The sequence below is a fragment of the Heterocephalus glaber genome, unplaced genomic scaffold (assembly GCF_053883595.1).
Source record: "Heterocephalus glaber isolate CG9 unplaced genomic scaffold, H.glaber_assembly_v1.0 deba00000676, whole genome shotgun sequence".
In the NCBI taxonomy this organism is placed as follows: domain Eukaryota; kingdom Metazoa; phylum Chordata; class Mammalia; order Rodentia; family Bathyergidae; genus Heterocephalus; species Heterocephalus glaber.
The window spans coordinates 24,541,241-24,567,595 of record NW_028258156.1 but is presented as its reverse complement, the minus strand read 5'-3'; the positions used below and the strand labels follow the sequence as shown (position 1 = coordinate 24,567,595).

Sequence of the window (26,355 nt, the reverse complement as noted above, 5' to 3'; positions counted from 1 at the left end):
TAGATCGCTGCCTGCTGGAGGATATGAAAGTACTTTTTTCCTGAGCATCAAAGTTGCTTTTTAACCCAGAAGGGGCGGGGAGTGCATTTCCTGGTGGCTTTGAAGAGTCCAGAAACAAAATTGGCTCCTATGTGCCATTCTCTCTGCCAGCCACTTTGCCTGCCCTTCTTTCCGAAGTCAAAGGGTCTTGGATCCTGGATACCTTAGTGCTCCACATTGTTGGGGTCCTTTGGATTTTATGGCTGATTTGGTTGTGGAGATACATTGAATGTCCTAGGCAGCTAGTCCTTCACATTTGCCTTTTATTTTATTGTTTCCATTCTTTAAGGATCTTAAAGACTTTATTGTCCATCCTATTCCTGGAAAGGTTTTCTGGGGACTAGGGATTTAATTCTTGAGTTTACCAGAGTGTTTCAGGATGATTAAATCCTTAAAGGCACAGAATAACAACATTAAGGTTCACAATTGTACAACATTAGTATGACATAAGAAAAGAGAAATGTGTGGGAAACCAGACTGGTTTGGAACTCTCCGTTTTGTATTAAATGTGTCTTGGCTGCCTTTGATTTGCATTTACTGTGAAAGTGTGTATGGAAAAAGCAAGAAATGAGCACCAGCAGAGTTCCATCCCTTCCGTCATGCCATTGTCTTCCTGAAATGTATGTTTACCTTCTCCTCCTTCTGGCACCCACCTCCAACTTCCTGAACTCCTTCCTCTTTGTTTTTATATGTAATGCTAACTTTTATGAACATCTCAAGAGCAGAATAACTTTGAGATTTAGAATAAATTCATATATTATGACTGTTCTTGACACTGAGCTCTGGTTTGACTTTGGAGAGACCAGGACAAGCAGGATGCAGATGTTTTAGAAAAAGATTTGACCCTGAACAACTAATTTTAATTTTTCTGAGTTAAATGACCTATTTAGACCAGTGATTCAAATTAGATTGTTTTCCAAAGGCCTGAAAGTGATTTTCAGATGATTTCTTAACAATACATTATAAAATATTTTATTTTTATTTCATGATATTTTTATGGTCTCGACCTACATTTTCAAGGAAAGGGAGAAAATTAATTTTGGGAAAGAATCACCAGCTTTTAAATTAGTACAAACTACAACTGTTACAATTTTATTTTTCTTTCCTTTTCCTAAAATAGAGCACACAAAAATCGTTTAGTCTGGGTTCTTGAAATTTAATGTCATGTTTTCAGACATTTGGCATAAATATACTATTCTGCTCCTTGACATATAAAATATGGTGATAGCCTTCACACAACAAAGGATATAAACATACTTACTTCCGTTTGGAAAACTCTAGCACTTTAAAAGTGACATACTTTTAAAACTCTTTATTTGTAATTTACTTGATATATGATTTTTTATCATTTTAATTACTAATGAAGTATATACAGAAGGAAGAATGGACTAGGATGACAAGTCAAATAAAAATCAAAGTCAGTTGTATTCATAGATTTCTTTTTTTATGGAATGAGATATAGAAGATATCTTTGAAGAACATCACATTTAACTTGGTTTTCAGGGCTTTAAGCCTCATAATACTAATAAGAAATTTAACTAAAGTTTCTTTGAAAGTTTAGTTTCTAACCTTTGGACTATTCCTCTTGTATGTCACATAGACTTATATATGTAGTTTAAGTACCTTCAGTAATCTCAACTATAATTTTCTATATATGAAAGATGAGATTTAATGTACCATTTTCTTACTAGAGATTATGTAACCCTCATTAGAAGTCAAATAATTGTATATTTAATTGTCTAGGCATTTTACTATGATAATGTAAATAAGAGCCAGGTGGAATACAAAATGGTATGTGAAATGATACATTAAGGTGACAAAGCAGGAGATCTTCTTGTGGTGATACATTGAGAATTAATCTTTCTATGGTTCTGAACAATGAACCAGAAAAATGACTTAATTTATTGGACCTGAGAATAATATAGCTCATCTATGTAGAAGTGTGATACACATACAATTATAGACATCATTATGAACACCTTACCCTCTAAATTAACCCAGGAGTGAGAAACCAGGAAACGCAGCATTAGAAGCTAAAATACCATACTACTTTTTGCTGTAATCCTGTATTTATAGACAATTCCTAATGTAATGACTGAAGACATAAAAATAATGTATGAAATAAATGATAGTGATGCAAAACTTTCCCAAATCGACAGACTTTTGTTTGGTTTTGTCTTGAGATGGGTTCTCACTATGCAGTTCAGGCTGGCCTCAGCCTCCAAGTGTTGGGACTACAGGCATGCTTCACCACACCTGGCTATCTCCAGACTTCTTGAGAAGAAAGGAGAAACTATACTTTTGTCTGTGTGGTTTCTCTTACACTTAAAAGAAAGGAGTAGATCTGTAATTAGTCAAGCAGGGTAATAAAGACTAGCATTTCTCTTCCTTAAAGCAAAACCATATTTCAGTCTGTTTCCAAGTCTACAGATAGCCAGATCAGATCTCATAAAGATGTTTTGTTTGTTTTTCTGATAAGCCTTGCCTTCCATTGTTTCCAGAACCCTATGTGTTTACTATTTTAGGCCAAAGAAATCTTTCTTTTTTTATATGAATTAAAATATTGAAGTAGAATTTAAGTTTTTGTCTCTACCATGGATTTCTTGGTGGAAGGCAGCAGATGAGGGGCTACTCGTTTCATCTGGACCCAGGTTGGATTTTCTCATTCAGGAGGGCTAAGGACAGAATTAGATGACATTCCTCAGATTCCACATCTCTCCATTGTCAGTGTCCCCAAAAGAAGGCCCACCAAGATGGCAAGGCTTTATGGCATGGGTTAAAGGCTGAATTGTTTAGTCAATTCCCCCCAGCCTTAGTTCCCAAATTCTTTTAGCCATGTTGCTTTCTTACATTGTGTAACTTTGTCATATAGAGGAGATGAGAGTCACCAAACACCATCACTGCATTTCTTAGCCTCAAGGAGAGGCTCTGCAGTGTTTTACCATTCCTTCTCATGGTGTCCTTCTATTTGCTTATAGGCCTCAACATGTTTAAAATTACAGGCTGTTTGCAGGTTTATTGTCTGTCTTCCACAGTACATTGAAAGTGCCTTAAGCACTCATTTTTTAAAAAAATATGGCACAGAGGTCAGGCACATGGATGATAAGGTTAAAAGATATGGGTTTGAAGCTTGGCTCTGACACTGACTACGTGACCTGTGGAATTGATCTTTCTATCTGTCCTATAAAAATAGGCATATAATTATATACTTTCCAGGAGATTAATGCAAAGATTAAATGAGCTAATGTATCTACTTAGTGCTTTGCTCATAAGCAAGCATTATAGTAACGTTGCACAGTTATTGTTGCTGACTTGCTATTCTTGCTTTCTCCTGGCAAAATGTAGATATTCATTGCCTGACACAGAGTGGATATTCAAAATCCTGTTCAGTTAATGAATAAAAATAATGATCAATGGGGTGGAAAATGAAAGGAAAGAGTGATCTGATATTTCCTATATGCTGCAGTGAGAGAGGAATTCTGTATACTTTGAAAGTCGTGATACTCATCTTTCTCAGTGGCATCAGCAGGACCACACTGAAAGAGCTCTTCCACATCCTTTGGTGGTGATGGCTGTGATTTGTTATAATCTTTATCCCAAATGGAGGCTTTTCTGATGTATATGTAGTGATCTTTATTATTACACTTGGAGACAATCAATCATATCTCAAGCTTCAAGAAATTCTCCCTTACCATTTAGTTTCTTATGAGAAAAAAAAATCACATCATTCAAAATGAGGGTTTTATGTAAAGATCAAGAGATTAGGCTTTCTTTCATGAATGGTGGCCTGTTACAGGTTGGATTTCCTTATATACTCCAGGAGCAATAAGAACTAGAGAAGAAGGTGAGTTTTCTGGGCTTTCCCATTTTTTCTTTCATCCATGCAGACAGACTCTTCTTGTACTCCAGGGGAGCCTGCTCCACCTGCTCAGGTGAGGCAGTGTGGGTGTGGGTCTCTGAAGGGGGTGCTCTGAAGAAGGATGAGCTTGAGATTTACCCAAGTGCAGACTGAGTGATAGGGGCAATCCCTATGCCCCGCCCTTTAGCTAGTGCTGAAGAGTATGAGAAAACAGGTGCTTGCCTCAGAGAGGGGTGAATCATTGTTGTGGAGTGTCCCCAAAGAGCGTTTTTCCCCTGACAGAACACTGGAAACCTCTTCTCAGGTACAAAGGGAAGAATACATACTGCTAGGGAAGGAAGTTTTTATTTTCTGACAACACGTTCCACTTAACTATGTTGTACATAATAAATACATACAGTTTTATCTGTCAATTTGAAAAATTAATACATTTAAAAACAACTTTGTATTTATCAAAACAAACTGGCAAGGAAGAGATTTGAAATAATTTTAGAAACTATTTCTTTTTCTTACATGTAGCATGACAAGGAATGTGACAATTGAGGAGATGTTAGAAAATATATTAATGTGAATGTCAAAATAAACAATTTTTACAACAGCTAGACTTTAAATGAATATCTGTGGAAAATAACAGGTCCCATATAACTCATATGATGTACTGTTAGGAGCTTCCCCTACCCCCTTTGTTGATGCAAGGCTGCATATTGAACTGCCTTTCCACTGTAAAAATGTTAACAACTGCTTATATATCTATAATAATAAACAACAAAAGCCTGGTCAAAGTGTGGAACATCAGATTCTGAACATAAAAACACCTATTTGGTAATTGCTGCTCTTATTTAGAATGAAACTGTGACTCAGGAAAGAGTCCAGATAGCCAGGTCAGTATATTACACTTATTTACATACCTCAGAAATCTTTGAAAGCAAGCCAAATTTTAAATGAAAAAAAAAAAAGAGCATACAGTTAGAGTTGCAATTTGTGGCTCAGTGCACTCCTGTGTGTGCTATGGGGAGATAAACTATGGGAGAGGAATGGAGAGAACCTCACATCACACTGGTCTGAAGCAAAGAACACTCCAGAATTCTAATATGGGGACTTATTGGTGTGATAACAGAGCTAGTTTTAAAGTGTAATCTCCATAATATATTTGAACTTTAGAGATCATAGCCAGCTTTAATTAATGTGACTTTTCTTTATCATAATGAGTCAAATGGAATTATTTGATATGAAGAAAGACCAATAAAGGAGCTAACCTTTATTCTTAATAATAAGAAGATATTAATAATGACAGAAAGAGGCTGCTTCAAATAGCAAATAGTAGGTAAGTTACTTGATGACTTAAACATAGTGTTACATAAAGTCACTGCAGCATTACAGAAACAGAAAAAAACCCAACCTCCCCCAGAATCCTGAATGTCACATAGTTAATATTATAATTAAAAGCATAAGCTCTTAAATTATGACTATGTTTCTGTGATTCTCTTATGGCACAGGGTGCTAGTAACATTTATAATTTAGATGGTTTTAAATGTAATCTTGAGCACCTTTCTCAGCTCTTCTGCTAAAACAAAAATGACTGGCTTGTGAGAGGAAGATAGAAAATATTTTGACCAATATAGACATGAACCATGTCTTACTACTATTGAACAGAATGAAGAAGAAAAGAAACAAGCCTTGCTGGCATAGATTTGCTGGCAGCAATTGCCATACCTGACTTCTGATGTCTTTCTCAGCTTCATAAAACCAAGGTCTGCAGTAGGATAAGGGCTGCCTATATGTGCTCAGTAGGAAAAAAAATCCTAGATGATATAGAAATGAAAATAGTTTTCTAACTCCTTGATATTTGAGATTATGACATCAATGAAAGGGCTAGTAGAATAATGGTGAAAGGTGATGAAAATGAAGGATAAATGGATCTGAAAAGAGGCCCTAACTTGGAAGCAGACATGCAGAACCTAACTAATCAAGAGAGTTCTCTGCATTCTTTGCCCTATTATAAAATAGTATCAGAAAGGAGTTTGAACAGAATGTAACTGATGTTAGAACAGAATGCATCATAGAGCCATTTATTTAAGTGTCTGGAGGCTCCTTTTGGAAATATTCTGGAGAATGGAGAAGGAATGTTTTGCATGGTCCTTAGTTGGTTTCAATGAAGATCAAAAGTGAAGTGCTGCAGAATTAAAATGGGAAGTGTGTATCATCATTGACAGGAAGAGAAAGACAGATCCAGCTGTGAAGAATGGCAGGGACAGAGAAGAGGGACACCAAAAATAAATGAAGTATGAATAGAAAAGAGATGATGAAATTTGGGGTTGAAAAGCCTGCGGAATTTGATATCATCGATGACTTAAAAGTGTATTAGTACAGGACAAGGAGAGAATGAAAATATGCGTTATGGTACAGAGCTGTGTGCAATTCCCAATTATCAAGAAAGAAAAACTGTGGCTCTGTCCTCCATACAGAGTGTTATTACAGACACTAAGACCAAGCTACTCATAGGAAGAGATGATCAAACTTCTTTGATGATGGATAAAATACTAGAGGATTAAAATTATTAAATTTGATGAAAAGCATTTGTATCATTTTTTAAAAAAATCTAGTTATAAATTATGCTATGCGGCTGAATTTCATTCTGTAATTCCTTCAGTAAGTGAACTTACAGTGATATTTTGGTAAATATATTTATAGAGCATTTTAACAAATGTAGAGTTACACTAGATCAATTTAGTTCACCTAAGTTTCAGATTATTAATAAACAGTGATAGTATGAGTTTTTGTGATGCCAAATATTAGTTAACTGAATACGTACATCTTTTATTTTTCAATCTTATTTATTTATTTTTTGTACCGGGGATCGAACTCGGGTCCTTGCGCTTGTGCAGCAGGCGGCGAAACCACTGAGCTAAATCCCCGGCCCCTTTATTTATTTTTTTGAATGTACACATAACATTCTGTAATAATTCCCACCACCGTGTCCATTACCCCACCCTCCCTGCTAGTTTCACATGTGTTTTGGGAGGGGGGTTCCATCTGTGTAACATGTTTTGATCATATTCACGTCCCCCTGTAATGCACCTTTATACTCCTTTTTCCTCCCCCTGCTTCCCTTCCTTTCATAATAGTATCCCTTCTACTTTCTTGTCATCTCTTTTTGATTCCACACATTAGGAAGAACATGTGATATTTATCTTTCTGAATTTGGCTTATTTTTCTAAACATTTTAACTAGTTGAGTGGAGGCATACGTGGCATAGTACTGGCCACTTGGTATGTTACAAAAGCCTTTATAAAGAAAAGAATCTGTGTTGTGATTTGTGTGTGTGTGTTGTGATGTTTTAAAAACCATGGTTGATGACATTTTTAATGGCTATATATTAGTTTAGTAGATAATAATTAATGTTAGAACTTGGATTAAAATAGAAGAGAAAATGTGATTATCTAAATACAATGCAGATTATAAGAGTTCATGAAATTTTTATTTTTCTAAAATCTTTACAGTGCTTACACATGTGTGTTCATGGACTAGATTATAATTAAAATGTATTGCGTATTGTTGGCTGAGGTCAAAATATTTAAAAGATAGAAAGAAAAGATGTTTTAGTATTAATTTAGAAAAATACTTATCTCTGGAAATTTTTGAAAGATTTACATTATTTGTAAGTAATTTTTATTAGAAGGTAGATAAAATATACCTGACCCAATGAATTTGAGATATTTTCCTTTTTTTACTTTCATTTATAACTTTTATGGCCAATATTCCTCATTTAGATTGTAGGTTGATTGAAAATTAGAATTATTTTCCCAGATATAATTTGATTGACCTTCTGTGTTATAAAAATGACACAGTCTACCTCTGTGCAACTACATAGCTAAAGAATATTTGAACAAATATATTTAACTTAGTGCCAACTGGATGGAGACTCATAGTCATTTGAGTGTTGAAGGGATATTAAAAATCATTTAACACAGTCTCCTCTTTTTTGATAAGGATATATTTTTGATAAATTATATTCCAGAATAATGGAATGTACTGTTGACCACCTACTACTTATAAAACCTTTAGTTTATTATATTTAACTCTCACAGCAATATGAGAAAGTTAGAACTACCATGTCTGCTTTGTAGATGAAAGAAACAGAGGCTTAAAATTATTCAGTCACAGAATCAGTATGTGGTTTGAGCCAAAATCAGACTCCTCTCCTGTCTTCCAACCTATTGCTCCTGAGTCTGAGAGAAATTAAAAATTTTGCCTCAATAATACCTTGGTAAAATTATCTGATAGATACCTGTGACAGTGCCATTTCTACTATTTTATTTTGCCTCCCAATTTAATATTAATTTATTGATAATACACAATATGCATTTCTACCATTCTCTATCACCATGATGGGAAGGAAGTGCTATTTACAGGAAAATAGTTATCTATATATGTACCAGACTTGCCTCTACTCCTACTTAGGTGTGATGAGGTATCCACCATCCCATCTTTTTCATTTCTCTAACCTACAGCCCAGGGTTGATTCTTTTCCCATAATGTCCACTTAATTATACCTCTGATATCACTGGCATTAATCTTAGACCATGGGTTCTGACAGGGCAAGGATAATGTCTGCATTCCTGGCTCTGTAGCATCCATATCTACCCTGCATCAATGGAGAAATGTTGCTCATAGATATGCTTATTTTTGTTGTTGGGAAAAGTGGTGTTAGTGGAGAGGGTTGCTGCATCACAGATACAGTTCCAGAGAACCCAGGCTTTTTTTAGAGGTATCAAGATAAGAATGGGGACTGACAGTATGGTCAGAATATTTGTATCTTGACTTGCCAATATATTGACTGGATGACTTTAGAGCAAACCGTATAACTATTCCTGACTTCTCATTTTCTTGACTTTGTTTTTCTAAGGCTTATAGAAAATTTATTCCAAATAGATATTATAAGTTATGCATATTAAAACTAATATGATCTGGTATCCATCTGGTGCTGTTTATCAAGGGAATCTAGATATTGAGGGAGGGAGGTGGATGAGGAAGAGAAGGGGAATAAAAATGAATCAAGATGTGTTATGTACATATACTTACTCCCTAAGATGAATGTAAAACTCATGTACTAGAAACTTTTACTAATAAATTGAAATTTAAAAAATAAAATAAATATTAGGAAAACAATCAAAGATAGGGTACAATTGAAGCAGAAAGAAAATAAGGAACAATCCCAGACAGAGAAGTATTTGAAGTTTGATTTCCTCAACCTAATGAAACTGTAAATAGTAATGTCTATCTTCTGTGTTCTTAGGATTATTGAATTCATACACTTAAAATACTTAAAACTGAACCTAGGACATAAGCACTCAGAATGTAAGCTGTAATTACTGCTATTACCACTAACACCATCACCATCACTACTCTACTACTATTAAAGAGATCGTGGATGGAACAGTGGTTAGTATTCACAGAATTTAGTACATAGAGAAACTGAACTCACAGTGTGCAACCTAATGAAGGGCAATTTAGTATCAAAACCTTTATGTGCCTAGTCTATCTTATTCTGGGGATCAAGAAAGATAATGGCTGTGGGTGCCTTTTAAAAACTGCAGTGTTGTAAAACTGCCCCTGTCATTCCTATAACAGATTTTTCACTCTATTCAGTTAACAGTTTAGTTTTATGTTAACAAGTCTAGTCCCTTCCATTCTAGATGTCTGGAATAATGATTCAAGGTAACAAGAATATAACTTGGAGATTATTTTGAACTGTTTTAACTTCAACTGAACCTACTCGAAAAGAGGAAGCCACATTTTGGAAACTTCATGAGTCAGTTTTTTTGATTGTGTCAAGACCCAAGCACTTAGCATTCTTGTTAAGTTGCTCCAGGTGCTGAAGAAATATTATCAAAATTATTTCCTCTTCACAATTATCAGAAGCAAAATTGAATATTTTTAATCTCTAATAAAATCATGTACCAAATTAGAAGTAACATTTTTTCTGTGCTATTTTTAATGTAAGAAAAATATATTGAAAATTAGGTTTCTTAATATTAGTATTGTATCTGTGAATCTTCTTGTCTTTGTAAGCAAAGAAGCAAATATGTCTAAATAAATATTACATTGCTTAGTTTTTCATTAACATGTTAATTTCTTACAGTTCTTTAGCTTTTCTAATGTAAATTTCAAAACTGCTTCTTATTACTGTTTTCATTTTGGTTTAAGTCATCAGGTTTTTATAAAATTAGAATATCATTTTGCTATGGCTCTGTCTATATCTATGATCCAAAACAACTGCATTGAACAGTGAGCAAGTGAACATTTTCTGCTCTGTTACGTGTCATCAAGATCCCTTTTAGGGCTGGGAATTTAGCTCAGTGATTCCGCCACCTGCCTCGAAAGCAAAAGGTCCCGAGTTCAATCCCCGGTACCAAAAATAAATAAATAAATAAATAAATATCCCTTTTGCGGTGATATATCCACTGTTGATGTTACCAGGAGAGTTTACTAAATGAGTATTCTCAGTCAGAATCTTTGCTTCTAGGGTCCTGGTGAACACAACTGAGCAGTCCTATAGGTCATAGTGAAGAGCTCTGGTCTTCTGGATACCTCCCAGTCTTTTGGAATGGTCTCTCCAATGAGATGAGCTAGGATGGGGAAAGGGCCAGGATCCATCCAGCCCTGGTTCAGATTACTGAAGACCCCTCCATTGACGATAGGATGGGCTCTAGAGGGAGCTCCAGCCCTGTTAGCTTGTGCTTCTCAGAACTACGTTCACAGGGTCAGGTCCAGAGTTACTTTCTCATTGACATTACTTCTAGGATAATATCTTAGGGAATGGAGGGTGGAGGAAAAAACATGAATGTTGAGAAAGAATATGAAAAAGGATTCATCAGAACACATGCAGTAGAAGAGAAAATTTCTCTATTCAAAAGAAAAGTCTAGCTCTCCCTGGATATTTCTGCAGCCCCGTGCCTTGATATAAAATTCTTTGAAATCACTTTCTATTCCTGATCTGAACTTTGAAGAAGCTTTTGAGAGTTGCAGTGGCCTATTTTTTAGAGGACTTATTGGCATGATCTTCCCCCATCAGGACATTTTGGCTAGTTTTTTAACCTGGGGATGGACAAATGGGAATAACTTGGGCAGGTCACACTGGAAATTGAAAAGAAGTTGAGGAATTTTAAGCTGCAAGATTCTAAATATCCTTTTGGTATTGGTGATAATAAACTATGCATTATGACCGATCTCTGCAGTAGCCTTGGGCATATTTTGAAAACTAAAACAATAGAGTTGGAATTTCCATTTCTAGTGAAATTTAAAATTTTAAGGACTTTTCAAAATTTAAAAATAATATTTACAAAAATTCAGAACATGGACTACAGACGTACAACTTGTAAGCAAATAATGCTTCCCATATGCTCCTGCCTATATAATGTAGATTCCATTTTCTTAAACAATACAAAAAGAAAACAAGAGAGAAGGTGAGCCAGTCCCAGCACCCACAAGGAAGCTCCCCGCCGCCATCCCAAGCTCCTAGGGCAGAGAAGGTGAGCCTGTCCCAGCACCTGGAAGGAAGCTCCCCTGTTGCCATCCCATGCTCCTAGGGCAGAGAAGCTGAGCCATCCCAGCACCTGGAAGGAAGCCCCCCCACCGCCATCCCAAGCTTCTAGGGCAGAGAAGATGAGCTGGTCCCAGCACCCGGAAGGAAGCTCCCCCAGTGCCATCCCAAGCTCCTAGGGCAGAGAAGGTGAGCCACGTGGGTGCCCCCCTGTGGAAATGAGAAGATACGTAAACAAGCCTCAAAAACAGACTTCTGGATCACCTACAGCCAATGCCAAAGGGAAACGAGATGGAACAATCTGATACTCAACACCTGGACTCTCTGAACTGGCAACAAAAGAGGATCTGGGAAAAATGAAATCAGAAATAATTACTCAGATAACAGCAAAGATTGTGCTCATGGTGCAAGACATGATTAATAAATCTAGAGAGGACACAGATAAAAATATAGAGGATCTGAGGAACATGATGGAATCCCAACATAGGAAACAAATGGAATCCATAAAACAGATGCAAACAGATTTCCAGGAGATTAAAAACTCCATCGAAAGTCTGCGCAGCAGAATGAACCAATGTGCAGATAGAATTTCAGATACAGAAGATAAGATTGTGATTAGTGACCAGGAAAAGAAAAATTGCTTTAAAATTGTAAGGGACCACGAGAAATCAATCCAGCAGCTGCTAGACAATGCAAAGAAGAATAACATAAGACTGATTGGAGTCAATGAAGAAACAGGAGAGAGTGCAGATGACATAAAAAAACCTGTTCATAGAAGTGATGGCAGAAAACTTCCCAAGGAAGGGAAAAGAACTTGACATACAGATAAGTGAGGCATATAGGACTCCAGCTAGCCTTGATCAAAAAAAAAAAATCTACACATAGGCATATAATAGTTAGGATTCCAGAAATCCAACAGAAGAACAAAATTCTACAAGCAGTGAGAGAAAAGAAATAAAGGAAAGCCCATCAGAATCACAGCAGACTTCTCAATACAAACCCTCAAGGCAAGAAGAGCTTGGAGTGATGTATTTCAAGCCCTAAAGGAAAACAGCCTCCAACCCAGACTGATGTACCCTGCAAAACTATCTTTCAAAATTGAGGGAGAAATAAGATACTTTCATGATAAAGAGCACCTCAGGAACTTCATGAATACCAAACCGGCACTCCAAAAAATTTTAGACAATACCCTAGGAAAAGACAATAAGGATCACAACCCCAGGAAACCCAGCAGAATGAATCCATTGGGCGTGACAAATTAAACGCAAAGGGGGAGAATCCAACAAAAAGAAAAAGTCATGACAAGGCTTTTAAAACTTTTAACTTCATCTCCCTAATGAGCATATAATTCAATCTTGTTATTGTACTGATTAGTATTTTTCTGATTCTGGAGTTGCACACCTTTCCTTGTGCTATACTGGCTATTTATCATCTTCTTATGTCTACATTTTAATTGGGTTGTCTGTTTATTAATGAGCTCTAAGAATTCTTTATATATTCTGCTCATAGGTTATATGCATTGTAAATATGGTCAGTTTAAGGACTACTTTTCATTTTAATGATGTCATTTAAAGTTCTAAATTTTGATGGAATCTCATTTATCAATTTTTTTCTTTTATACATCATGTCTTTTGTATCCTAGGCAGTTCTTGCCTACCCTAAATTCATAAACATTTTCCCTTATAATTTCTTCTTAAAGTTTTATACTTTTAGGCTTTCATATTTAGGTTCATAGATCCCTTCAAGTTATTTTCATGTATGGAAATAAAGGGTTGAGGTTAATTTTTTATATACGGATACCAGGGGTTCTAGTCCCATTTGCTGAAAACACTATGTCTTGCTCGGCTCTTGAATTGAGTTTATATTGTATAAAGTGCTAATGTTAAATAATCTTTCAAAACTCAGTGGACCACATATGTGTGGTTCTATTTCTAGATTCTCTGTTTTATTCCAATGATGTATATGTCTTTCCTTATGCCAACACTGCCTTGATTACTGTAGCTTTAGAAGAAGTCTTAAAATTAAGTACTAAACGTCTTCCAACACTGTTTTTGTTTTTTTGTTTGTTTTTTTAACTTTTCTGGGTCCTTTGTACTCCTACATAACTTTTAAATTTCAATATCCAATTCTTCATTTATAGCAAGTATACACAGACCTGAATTTTTATATGTACCTTGTGTTTTCTAATCCTGCTAAATTCAAATACAAGTTCTAGGGGCTCCTAGAGATTTTTTAGTATTTTCTCTGTAGATGATCATTCCATCTACATATTAAGATTTTGCTTCTACCTTGTCAATCCTATCCTCATTGTGTCATTTTATTGCCAGACTATTTTGGTGGGGCCTAGGTTTCAAAGTTTAATGGACAGATAAAGAGTAAGCATATCTGCCCTTGTTCCCCACCTTAAGGAGAAAGCATTGTTTCTTCTCCATTCATATAAGGCATTCTCCCTGGAAGTATAGAGTACATGTCTTTAATCTGTTGAGAAGGTTCTGTTCTACTTCTAGTCTTCTGATAGCTTTTACCATGAACAGCTGTAGAATTTAGTCCAATACTTTTTCTCCAACTACTGACAAGATCATATGGCTTTTTCCTTTCCTCTGTTAAAATGATGACTTTTGGGGGTGGATCTTCCAATGCTGAACCAACACTGCCATCCCTATAACAAAACCACTTTCTACATCCTGCCAGATCTGACTTCTAATAGTTTGTTTTTTTAAACAAATCTCTATCTATGTTCATACTTTTTTCTTCTATTATCTTTATCCAGTTTTAGGATTAGCACAATGTTGATTTCCTAAAATGAGGGGAGAAGTGTTCCTTCTTTTTTCTGCTTTAATTGTTTGATATAATTTTCAGTTAAAATGTATATGAGCCTGCTGTTGTCGTATAGGTAGTTTTTCAAGCTAGGAATATACTTTCTTTAATAGGTGCTATTCAAATTTTATATTTCCTCCAGAGTTAGTTTTATTAATTTGTCTTCCAAGGTACTTCTTAGAAGTTGTGAAATTTATTTCAAAACAGATTTTTGTAGTATGCTTTCTATATCCTTTTAAATTCTGTAAAATCTGTGGTAATGTCTCCTAGATCTTAATATTGTAATTTTAAAAATGTATAATTGATATTGTGTAACAGGAAGAAAAGGTCTAAAGGAGCAAGGGAAGTGGGAGGGGTAGGGGAAAGGAAAAAAGGGAAAAGAAAAAATGTCAGAAAAGAAAAAAAATTGAAACAAAGTCTTTGCAAATAGGGAAGGGTGGAGGGGGTGAAGGGAGGGCAAGGGAAGGGGAAAAAAATAAGAACCAAGATACTCATGTAAAGGTACAATGTCCCAATGATGAATGTAACTGTATTTTATACCTAAAATGTACCAATAAACTTAATGGAAAAGAAAAAAGAAAAAAAAATGAGTGTCTACTTCCTCTGCTGAATGCCACACGAAGGACACACAAATTCCATTCCACTCCCACCCCAATTGGGACCAAGCACAATCAAAAATACTCTTCCTTGTGCAACATCAAGCCTTTTTGTTCTATCCCTTACTCAGAGAGCATTCTTTTGGATCCTCATCAGAATTATTCTTCATTAGCCCCAATGCCCTACTGTGGTCCCAGTGCCCACCAAGCTAACTGTGCTTGAACAGACAACATGTAAAGCCTGAAACTGCTGCTTCTGTAACACAATACTGCATAGTCTACTAGAATTGCTGTGAGACCACTTAGAATTTTTTGACTGAATTCTATGTGCATGGAACAAAGAGGAAGGGTTCTGCAATCAATGTGATTTCATTTGACAAGGGCTTTCCCCTTCGTTTGTGCACTATTAAGGAATCAATTTTTTAAAATAGTCTCCAAAAGGCCAACCTAATGATTGTGAAAGATGGTCCCTAAACACTTAAATTTTAATTGTGATAGATTTACCCAGGAAATAGAATGAGTTCCACATATAGTTCTTCCCTTCAAATCTCATAACATAAGAACTTCATTTGGAATTTATTCCTCAAATGTGTTAAAGTATTAGCTAAGATCAGTGTTAGAAATATGATTTATAGGAAGTCAAGGGCCAGGGATTTAGCTCAGTGGTTCTGGTGCCTGTCCCACAAGTACAAGGACCCAAGTTCAATCCCTGGTACCAAAAAAAAAAAAAAACATCTGAAGAAGTCAAGATTGAATTTACACAATGAAAGACATGGCTTTAAATTTGTCTTTTGTAGTTATTATGTTACTTAGCCTAGCCATCATTTTACATTTGAATGTATGTGCCCATGTGTGTTTATGTATGTTTTACTGAATAATACAATGATCCTTTGTATATCTGCTACTTATTGTCCTGACTATGTCCTCTTCCCACCCAGACGCAGCCATTTTCTTGGGTTTCATGTTATTATCTTACATTTCTTCACAGTTTTGTCACTAGTTTGTAATAATGCATTCTTAAAAAATTGTTTAATTTTGTTTGTATTTTTAAAGGAAATATATTTAATGTTCTGGCACTAGTGTGACATGTGTTATACATTTTTATTATTTACAAAAATTAGTTTAAGGAAGCCCCCTTGTATTCTTCTGTTGATAAGTAGTTTTAAATTGTAAACCCATGTTGAATTTTACTGAGGGTATTTTTGGCATTTCTTTACAGGATCAAATTACTTTTCTGAGTTAATATATACCGATGAATTATACTACTAGATTTTTTAATGTTGAAGGAATCATGCATTTAAAAAATAAAGTCATTTTTGCCATATTTTGTGAGTCTCAGTCTCTTCTAATTCATTATTTAAAAAATATTCTCGTGATAAGTTTGTCTTTCTTCATTTGTCATATTGTAATTAATTTCAGTATCATGCTTATATAAGATTCACCAAAGTTGAGATGTCTCTTTCTGTTCTTTGAAAGAATTTGTGTATGATTGGAATGATCTGTTCCTTGAATGTTTAATAGAGTTGTCTTGTAAAACTGTCTAAGCCTGGTGTTTCTTTGTAGGAAGATTTTAAACTACTGATTACATTTCTTTCATTGTTATAGAATCATTCATTTTCATTTTGAGTCAGTTTGCAAAGATATATTTTTCTAAAAATTTGTCTGTTTCATTTATATTTTCAAATTTATTGGCATAAAAATGTTCACAATATACTCTCATGAGCTATTTGTGTCTTCACTACTTTCTTTAGATCGATTATGCCAAAGATTTGTTAGATTACTCTTCTTAAAAGAACCAATTTTTAACTTTGCTGTTCTTCTCCATTAAATTCTTCTGTTTTATATTAATAATTTTTGCTTTTTAAAGATATCCTTTCCTCTACTTTTATTTATTCTCTTGTGGTTTTTCTAACTTCTTAATTGGGTTACTAAGCCAATTAATATTTTAGCTGCTTCAGACTTTTATGGAAAATAACAGCCTACTCTACATAAGATTTTTGAAGAGGCTGTCATTACAAGTTTTGATTCAGAATTTCATGAAACCATCTCAAACATAAAACAAAATGAAAAAATGTTTATGAAAACTGAAGTTATTGTAAAAATATTTACACATATCTTAATGGCATGGTTAAATAAATTATGTTTAATATTGAATTTATGTTAAGTATGTTTAATATTTAATATTTTATTTTTCTTATGTCATCTAAAGGAAATATAGTGTTTTTACAAAGTTACATCCATATGTAAATATCTTTCAATTCTAGCTATTGCTTTAATAATATCATTTCTATGATTAACAAAAACAAGGAGAACTAGCTCTTAACCATTAGCAATATTTTGATGCCCCCAAAGATAATGTCAGCATTAGGGCTTAATTAGTTCTTTAGATTTTTGCATTGTCTTTTGTCCTACCCCTAAGGAGTTCTCATACTTTACTATCAGCTCAATCATGCATATTTTTTTAAAGTTTTGAATATTTTTATTGAACTGTTTTAAGTGTTCTATTTGGGATATAAGAGTTTTTGGGTCATCTGGCCTGCCAGATGTAAGGCCTCTGGATAATATTCATTTGAATTTGCTTTAGTTCTATGGCTACATGAATTCTAGACCTCAAAGTACCAACTTGCTTATTGTTGAAAGGGGAACAGGATGCAAGAAATGTGGATTGATACATGCAAACTAATGATAAAATCTAAACTACTCAAAACCCACAAATTTCCTACAGTGAATTAGTATTTTTTTAAAAGATAAACTATACATTAGTAACAAAGGAGTGAAGGTCTCTATTTCCAATGATATGCATGGAATGTAGTTTCTCTTAGTTTTATTATAAAAATATCAAATGAAATCACAGAAATACTATAATTGAGTTCTCAGTTCTTGTCATTTTTTCATTTATTCATTTATCTTTCCCCATTGTATGGCTCACGTGTTATTAGAGAAGATATGAAGATTGAAAAGCTTCCTACTGTTGATGATGCCTTCAAGATTAGTTTTCTTCTTAGTACTGAAAAGAATTTTGCATTACTAAGAAGAAAAATGTAGAGGCAGCTATACCATACTAGATAAGTATATAAGCTCTGATGCCAGAATGTCTGGGTTTGTGTATTGGCTATTTTATTTATAAGGTCATTGTATGGCCTTGGACTAATCTCTTAGTCTATCTGTGTCTCAGTTTCTTCTTCAAGCTGCAAAATGAAGATGAAAATAATACCTGTCTCATGTGTAGTGCACAGAAAACATTGATATTAGATGTTATCATTATTATTGACATTATCATCATTCTGGAAAAACACTCCTAGGGAGAACAAGAAATGTAGAGGACCTAGTAGGTTACTGTTCCACAAAAACTCCGGGTGACTTCAATATTTTATTTCTTTTTTAGTCTAGAAAAAAAAATCATGTGCATTTTTGGCTCTGTCAGTTCATTGCTACTCCACTTTTTATTAAGTACGTTCATGCCTTTCCATCCTAAGCTTTTGTGGGGATTTGATCATAGTGAGGAGAAAACAGGAAAGTACAGGACTTCCCTTGAGTGAATGCCGTTTGGGCTTTCTTTATGGAGTTGGGGATCTGTAGAATAGTATTGCTAGGGCTAAGACAGGTAATGGAGTAGTAGAGATTGCAGTTCTTTGTGACCTTCATCCTGGAAGCCTCCCAAGGACAGGGATTCTGTTTTATTTGCCATTGTAACATTTAGAATCTAGCATTCTTATTGCCTTTTCCCATACTCTAAATTGATGCCACAACCCAAACCTCTATGCTAAGAACAGCTATAAAGACAATTTCTCAGCTCTTTTTAGAGAAAAGGTCAACAGAGCAATTTCTCTCACAGATGCCTTGCTACAGGAAATCTTAATGTTTTTGCTTGTTTTAATCTTTATTTCAGAAAAGCAGTATTTATTTCAATTTTCAAAATGATAAACTATGAAACAAATTTGATTATGCTTTAATATCTTGTGTACATGAATATGGAGTGACACACATGCTAATATGACTAAAAAAAGTGGCGCTGAAAATAGATATTTTTGTTACAATCATATATGTGGGTCTTAGGGTTTGTAACTTTTGACTTTAACACAAAGAAGAAAAACATGATAGAAGCAAAGAAACATCATATTAGAGTATAAACCTTGTTTTAAAACAGATTATTTTTCTAAAAGAAATTCTTTCCATTCTCAGCTTTCAAGGTAACAACCACAAAATCTGAGAGGTGAGCAAGGTGGGTGGATCTAGAGGACAAAGGGAAAGGACAGAGAGGCACAGCAATGCAGTTCAAAGCATTAAACAGATGGGACTGGCATGTGACAGAAGCATCAGTGATCTTGTTCACTTCTCACCATCCCTGCTCCACTTAAAGGCATTTATATGATGGATTCAAGAGAAGCACTGGTCAGGTACAGGCTACAGAGAAGCCAAAGAACTTTTGTTCTGTCCTCCTCCACTCCTCTCCCTGTCCCTTCTCTTCCTCCTTCCCCATCCTCTTCTTGCTTGCCACTGTCCTCTTCCTTCCTCTTTCTTCCTCTCCTCTTCACAAACGTAGCTTGAAGTTCAAATTCTCTAGGAGGACAAAAATAAAAAACACATAAGGTATAAAGGAAAAAAAACCCCTATCTATATAGGTGAGGAAAGATCATTTTATTTGGAAGCTAACAAAAAGATAATACAAAATAATTTTTTAAAAACCTCAAGCCAACTCCACAATACAGTAATATCATTTTGCTACTTCCCAGGGTATAACAAAGTGGAGTTGTAAGAGATGACTCATAATTATTTTTTCTCATAAAATAATTGTTTTACCTTCTTCATTGTTGTTTTTTAAAAAAACACATAAGTAAAGCCTCAGAAATAAGAACAATGTGTAGAATCTTAGGTGAGCTTTAAAGTAGATATTGAAAGCTAAAGAAAAGTGTGGGAAAATGAAATCGACCCTATGAGAAACCTCAGACATAAAAGGGAGGCTTTTTATTACATAACACAAATCTGTTGTTCACAGGGTTTCTTTAAGAAGATGTTCCCTGTACTTGATTTTGAGATGACTTTGTGATGTCTGGCTGTTATCGTACCTGCTATTTTATTAAAGAGTAGCACTTTTATTTAATTTGTTGTGCCCAGATCGCGAGGTCCCCAAAGACCACCAAGGAACCGATTCCGATGCAAACACACGAGGGTCGTTTATTCAAGCTCGAGCAGGGACTCTCAACTGTCACAGACACAGCGGGTCAAGATTGAGAGCCCTGACTCTAAAACACCAGGGGTTTTTATAGAGGTTACAGCAAGGCGCGAGGTTTCGAAAAGGCGCGGGGTTTCAAATCACACAATTGGCTAGCATTTAGCAAGTTTTGAAAGTTTAAACCTAATTGGCTGGGCCTTGCGCGCTGAACTGCAAACGGCTGCTCAAGTCATCAAAAAGAACATCTGGGATACTGGGGTATTGGGGTAACTACTGATTAGCTGTTGCAGGCCATCGAGAAGAGCATCTGGGACATTGAGGCAGCTACCGATTAGCTGTCGCTAGGCTAGTTGCTAGGGGACTGCTGGACATTATCACAGGCAGGTGGCCAGAGTGCATCTTGTGGTTTTTCTTGGAACTAGAATTTATGTCCAGGCCACCTTTACTCTAAAATGGGGCCAAAATTTTAAAATGGAGTCACTCAGGTCTCACAAATTAAAATTTCCAACTTGTTGAGAAACTTTCCAACTTCTCGATTTCTCCTACATTCACCCTATTTTCCATCTTATCACATATTTGAAATAATGTTACTCTTTGGAAATGCCTGCATTTCCTTATGTTTGAGTGTATGTTATATTTATTGTATTATCATGTTCGAGTAAGGATTTAGTGTGATTGCAGAGTAACCCCTTTTGCCTGCAGTAGTACCATTTTAGTAAGAGTTTGCCTATACCAAGTACTGCCCCAGTACTACATATATCATTTTATTTAATTCTTATAATACCATCAGGTGCTATTATTATTGCCATTTCACTGATGAGGAAACACAAGAGAATTGAAGAAGTGTGGTTCAGGATCATACAGCTAGAAATGTGCTGTTCAGTACTGCAGCCTCTAGCTATATGTGGCTACTTAAATCTAAATTTAATGACATTAAGTAAAAGAATTAGTTCCTCGTTTACAGTAGCCACATTTCAAGTCCTCATTAGGTCTATGGGGCCAATTTTGGAAGAGAAGAGCAAAACATCTTTATCACTGCAGGAAGTTCCATTGAACAATATTGTTAAGGAAGCAATGCAGTAAGGCTTGAATCCAGGCCAGGGTGGTGGTTCCGGAGTCCCGACTTGGATCTGAACTGTCGTATTTTTCCCCTCTACTAACAGTAAAGGGATAGCTATGGAGAGTCTGTGGTTGATATTAATCTGCAGAATAAAAGGCAAGACAACAGTGGGAGATTCATTATTTCCTTCCACAAATGTTTACTGAGCCCTTGAAAAGTGATAGGTACTTTTCTAGATGCTGTTATAGCAGTGATGCAAACAGATTCTTAGACCCCATTCTACCTAGGGCAGAGCGGCACAGACAGATAACTAACTACATCATCTATAAGTTGATGACAGGTGCCATGAAGAAAGGCAGTATGGGTAAGGATGATGAGAGGGAGTGCAAATGGGAGAGTCCCTGACAAGAGGAGATTTGAGAGAAAGAAGACTCAGAGAAGTGAGAGAGGAGCCTCACTGGCAATGGAGCCCATAGGGCAGATGTCCTGAGGCACAGATCAGTGAGTTCAGTTAAGGTGTTTAGTACCACATAAATGTCAGGCATCCAAAGAAATCCTTTCTGTTCCTGACTATCTTGTCAGTTAGGCTATCTCACCCTTGGTCTAATGTTATCTTTCTTTCCCAGTTCTCATATATTTTCCTTTGGGCCAATAGAGCCCATTTCATTTCCTTTATAAATGTTATTTATTTTGTAGTTTACAAATTTGGGAACATAAAGAAAATCTTAGCACCATTGTATGCCTAACTTTGTCTTGAAGAAATTGCAGGGTCATATTTGTTTGAAAAATCTTTCTGTTTTTCATGACCCCTCCCCAGTAAACACAGACAGCTGGCAAATTAGAAGTTGCTGTAGGTAAAGACAAGCTAGTAAATTTATTTTTAGAAAATTAAGATGAGAAGGAACTACAGTGCTGTCTAAAATTTTACTTCTAGACCTAAGAATCTTATGAATGTAAGTTTTGATTATGCATAATTTGGCCAAATGTAGAAAAAGAATCCCAGATCTTTGAAGAAATTTAAAATTTTCATGATGGCAATAAAATGACACCCCATAAAGACAAACCCAACTCTTATTTGCCAAGTATTAAGAAATTTGATTTTGGGGGCACAATACCTGGGAATTTCCATGGCAGCCCCCTTCCTGACAATCACATTGTTCCTCTCTTAGTCTTCTTGTTAAGTCCAAGCCCATGCTTTTCACCCTTTGTTAAGATCCAATACAACTGGATGACTGATCCCTTCTCTTAATTGCAGGAAGAAAATGAATTAATACATATCACTTTTATGTTTATATTTCAAACATTTTACATATGAAGTACCCTTAAATATAAGGCTCTTAGAGTCAAACCAAGTATATGACAAGAGGTCATAAATACTTGCTATTATCTTTATTACTCTCAAAACTTCAATCCCCTTTCTCTGCTTTACCTAAGCAGGGCTTGCTCAGTGCATCCTTCTCTACCTTAGTAAGGTTGCTTGGATTTTCCAGCCCCACCCCAATATCCTGGACAGCTCATATTATGTGCCTGTCTCTTTTGGTGGCACTGCTATTCTAATCCTTCTAATCCATTCTGCCAATTCAAGTTCATGATTCTAAAAATCCTTTAAAATACTGTAGTAGTAGGCACTGTTGAGATTTTGTCTGTTCACCACAAGTATTTTACAGCCTAAAGGAAAGTGTTCAAGGCAGAGGAGATTAAACCTGTCTTTCCAAGGGTGGAGGTTTCTCTGTACTTTTCCCTCAATAGAGAGCAGGTCATGTGGACATATTGCCAAGTCTCTAGCCAAGGGTTCTGATTCCAGTGAGTGTGAGTGGGATCCAGGTAGAGGCAGCCATGAGTTTTTGGCTCCTCTTCTAGGAACAGTAGGGGCTCCCCAATCCTATTGAAAAACAATCCAGAAAAACTCTCAGGTTGGCAGCTGAGATTGAGTGAGTCTCCAGCCGCACTGGGAAAGTGCCTGATTTCAGCAGGGAGCTTGTGAGGGATACCCAGAAAGGCTGTTTTTCCTCTGCAGGTCTGGATCGCTCACAGAGGCTTCCAAAGAGATTGAAATTTTCTGATTTTTGTTTGCAGTGTATTTGTGAAGAAGCTTTAAATCCCTGACATGTTCATGAATCCAGACATTTTATTCATTTTGTGTTATTAAAATAACCAGAACACTATGGACTAGCCTATGAAGAAGTGTAAGAAATTTAACAGTAGCTAATGCTGGACAAAATTACATTTTCAAACTATCTGTGCTTATAGATAACTGCGTGGAACAGGAGAAATTAGGTGTGCAGTGAGGCTATGGTGTCATGCCAGATGGACTAAATGGGAACGAGGGTAATGTATGGAAGGGATCACAATTTTCTCAAAACTTTTTCGTATTCTGTCATTGAATCACATTAGTCCTTTTTACTTGTGTTTCTTCAGGCCTTGGACTGCATCTGTGTTCTTGAAAGTATACTAATAAATAATTCACTTGTATCTAAATAAAGACAGAAGATTCTGGGTAGAAGAAGTATTTGCAGAATGAGAGTCATTTCTGTAAGATAAAGGGTAGTTCTTTATAACTCCTAAAATCTGAATGTGGCATCTTATTTAATCAATGCCCAATTAACCAGTAGTTAATCTGTAAGCATCAGGATTGCTTCAAAGGACGAGTAGACTGATATTAACCCCAAGTGATGTTAACCACTTTTGCTTAAGGAACCTGGATTATCTGAGAGTAGGGCTGCTTGCTTTGTACACAGCACATTAATTTTCATAACACTCCTTCAATGTTGATTTCATTATTTGCTAATGACTTCACTGAAGCTCAGTGATGTTGTGTGACTTGTTGAAAGCCACCTACCTGGTAAGTGGAAAAGCAAGGCTTGATTCCGGGTTGTTCTCTTCTTTTATGTCCCCTCTCCTGTTACTCCCTTTTATCCTATTTCCTCATTTCTCAATTTCACTGGATTCCTCACTTGCTGCCAAGCCATTATAATGAGACTTATACCCTTTTGTTGGTATGGATTTTTATAAAAAAGCAAAATCCTATCTTTTTGTATTCCTGGGTTTTTTAATTTCAGTAAATGGTATGCTGTTATAGATTTCTTTCTCTTTTTGTTATTTATTTTTAAATGTCTCTGCACAGCACTGAGTTTTGAAGATCCATTGTGGCTGTATAGACCCCTGGTTTCTTGGTGCTCATGGCTATACAGTACCCTAAAGTTAGTCACCACATTTCATCTGTCCACTCCTCTGATGACAGGTGGCTAGATTGCCTCCAGATTGCCACCACAGCCAGTAACCCTGCAGTGTACAGCCCAGGCTTACTCTTAGCATCTTTGTTGAAGATCAGTTGGCTGTAGATGTGTGCATTCACTTCTGGGTCTCTACTCTTGTCCATTGGTCTATATATCTGTTTTCATGCCAGTATAATGCTATTTTAATTAGGGCACTAAGTTTCCAGCAGTCAAAATAAAATCATTACTTCATACAAATACAGTGAACCCTCAAGTTATGACTGGCCTGACATACGAACAACTTGAATTATGACTGGAATTTTAGTTTTAACTTACCAACAGTCTTCATTTATGACCCAAATGCTGTGCTTCCAGATGGTTTCAGATACAGATTTAACCCTTAAAGAGTTCTGGGAGGAACATTACAACGTCCTTTCCTATGTAGGGTTAATTGAGAAATCTTGGGCCAATGTCTCTCTAAGGACACTGAGATCTGTCTTTATACAGAAGAGAGACTTTAAAGCCTGTGTCTTCAACTGACAACTTGAGTTACAACCAGCCCTTGAGAATGAATTGAGTTCATAAGTCAAGGGTACACTGTAAAGTTTTGTTTGACAGAAAATATTTTACACTGTTTACAAAACTTTAGATGTACTTGATTATTAGAAGGTCCTTCTTACATTGAGCCAAAATCTGTCTTTGTCTAATTTCAACTAATTCATTAAAGTATGCTTGCATGGCCACATGCAAAATGTGTTATCTGTCTTTAAGTAGCCTAGGATTTTGGTTTATGAGTTTTTCTTTTCCACAATGTCTTTGTTTTCAATGTCACCATTTCCCTAGCTTTTAACAGGTACATTTGGACTTGATCAATTGCCTGCTGTCTAGTTATTCATCTGTTGATCTTTACCAACAACTCACTTTATGTTTAGTAGATGTACAAAGGTATAGGTTAAATATGGCCACCATAATTTCTAAGGAAGGAGAATCAAATTTATAAAAGGTAATCTTTTTATAAAACTGTAAGCTTGTGTCCATTATAGTCCACTCCCCTAAAAAGCCTTCCACAGACTAATTCTCAGAAATAAATGTAGTATATTTTAAGACTAGAGACATTTCTTAACTCGAAACTAGTAGCAAAGCCTCTTTCTCTGTTAGCCTCTATACAAGATGAATTAATAAAACAAGCTGAATCTGTTAAAATCTGACATAAGAATTAGTGTATTTGAGCAGTGGCGGAGCTCTGCACACAGCATTTGGGACACCTTTGAACTGCAGCCTAGGCCAGGTCGCTCTGGCAACCAGCGGCCCAGCCAATCAACATTCAGGAGGCTGCACCTCTGTGGCACTCGGTGGAAGCCATGGCAGTCACCAGGAAAGCACTGATCATCTTGGCTCAATCAAAGAGGACATCCTTCAACTATGCCATGAAGGAGGCTGCCGTAGAGGCTCTGAAGAGGAAAGGATAGGAAGTGGCTGAGCCTGATCTCTATGCCATGAACTTCAATCCCATCATTTCCAGAAAGGACATCACAGGTACACTGAAGGACCCTGAGAACTTTCAGTATCCAGCCAAGAGTGCTCTAGCTTATAAAGAAAGCTTCCTGAGCCCAGATATTGTGGCTGAGCAAAAGAAGGTGGAAGCTGCGGACCTTGTGATATTTCAGTTCCCACTGCAGTGGTTTGGAGTCCCTGCCATTCTGGAAGGCTGGTTCAATCGAGTGCTCATAAGAGGGTTTGCCTACGCATATGCTGCCATGTATGACAAGGGGCCTTTCCAGAATAAAAAGACTGTTTTTTCCATCACCACTGTTGGCAGTGGCTCCCTGTACTCTCTCCAGGGTGTCCGTGGGGACATGAATGTTAGTCTCTGACCAATTCAGAGTGGCACTCTGTCCCGGCCCGCGGGTAAGTCAACGGAGACCCTAGAGGGGGAGCGAGGATGAGAGGGGACAGGGGACACGAGAGATGGAGACAAGACAGGTTTCTGATCAAGTCTCGTTTATTGCAGAAGCTGTTACAACATATATACCGTAGGGCTAGAGGGGAGGAG

General features: G+C 36.2%; 1 protein-coding gene and 1 pseudogene across 6 annotated transcripts in view; both read left to right on the top strand.

Moving 5' to 3' along the window:
- Positions 1-26,355, top strand: part of Lhfpl3 (LHFPL tetraspan subfamily member 3) — a 593,649-nt gene that overhangs the window by 1,532 nt on the left and 565,762 nt on the right. The gene's annotated exons all lie outside the window — the stretch shown is intronic.
- The window catches only part of LOC101717380 (NAD(P)H dehydrogenase [quinone] 1-like), a 29,188-nt pseudogene continuing 2,833 nt past the window's right edge, over positions 1-26,355 (top strand). Inside the window, exon 1 of the transcript XR_015449298.1 lies at positions 1-26,196. The product of XR_015449298.1 is annotated as an NAD(P)H dehydrogenase [quinone] 1-like (transcript). The remainder of the gene's footprint in view (positions 26,197-26,355) is intronic.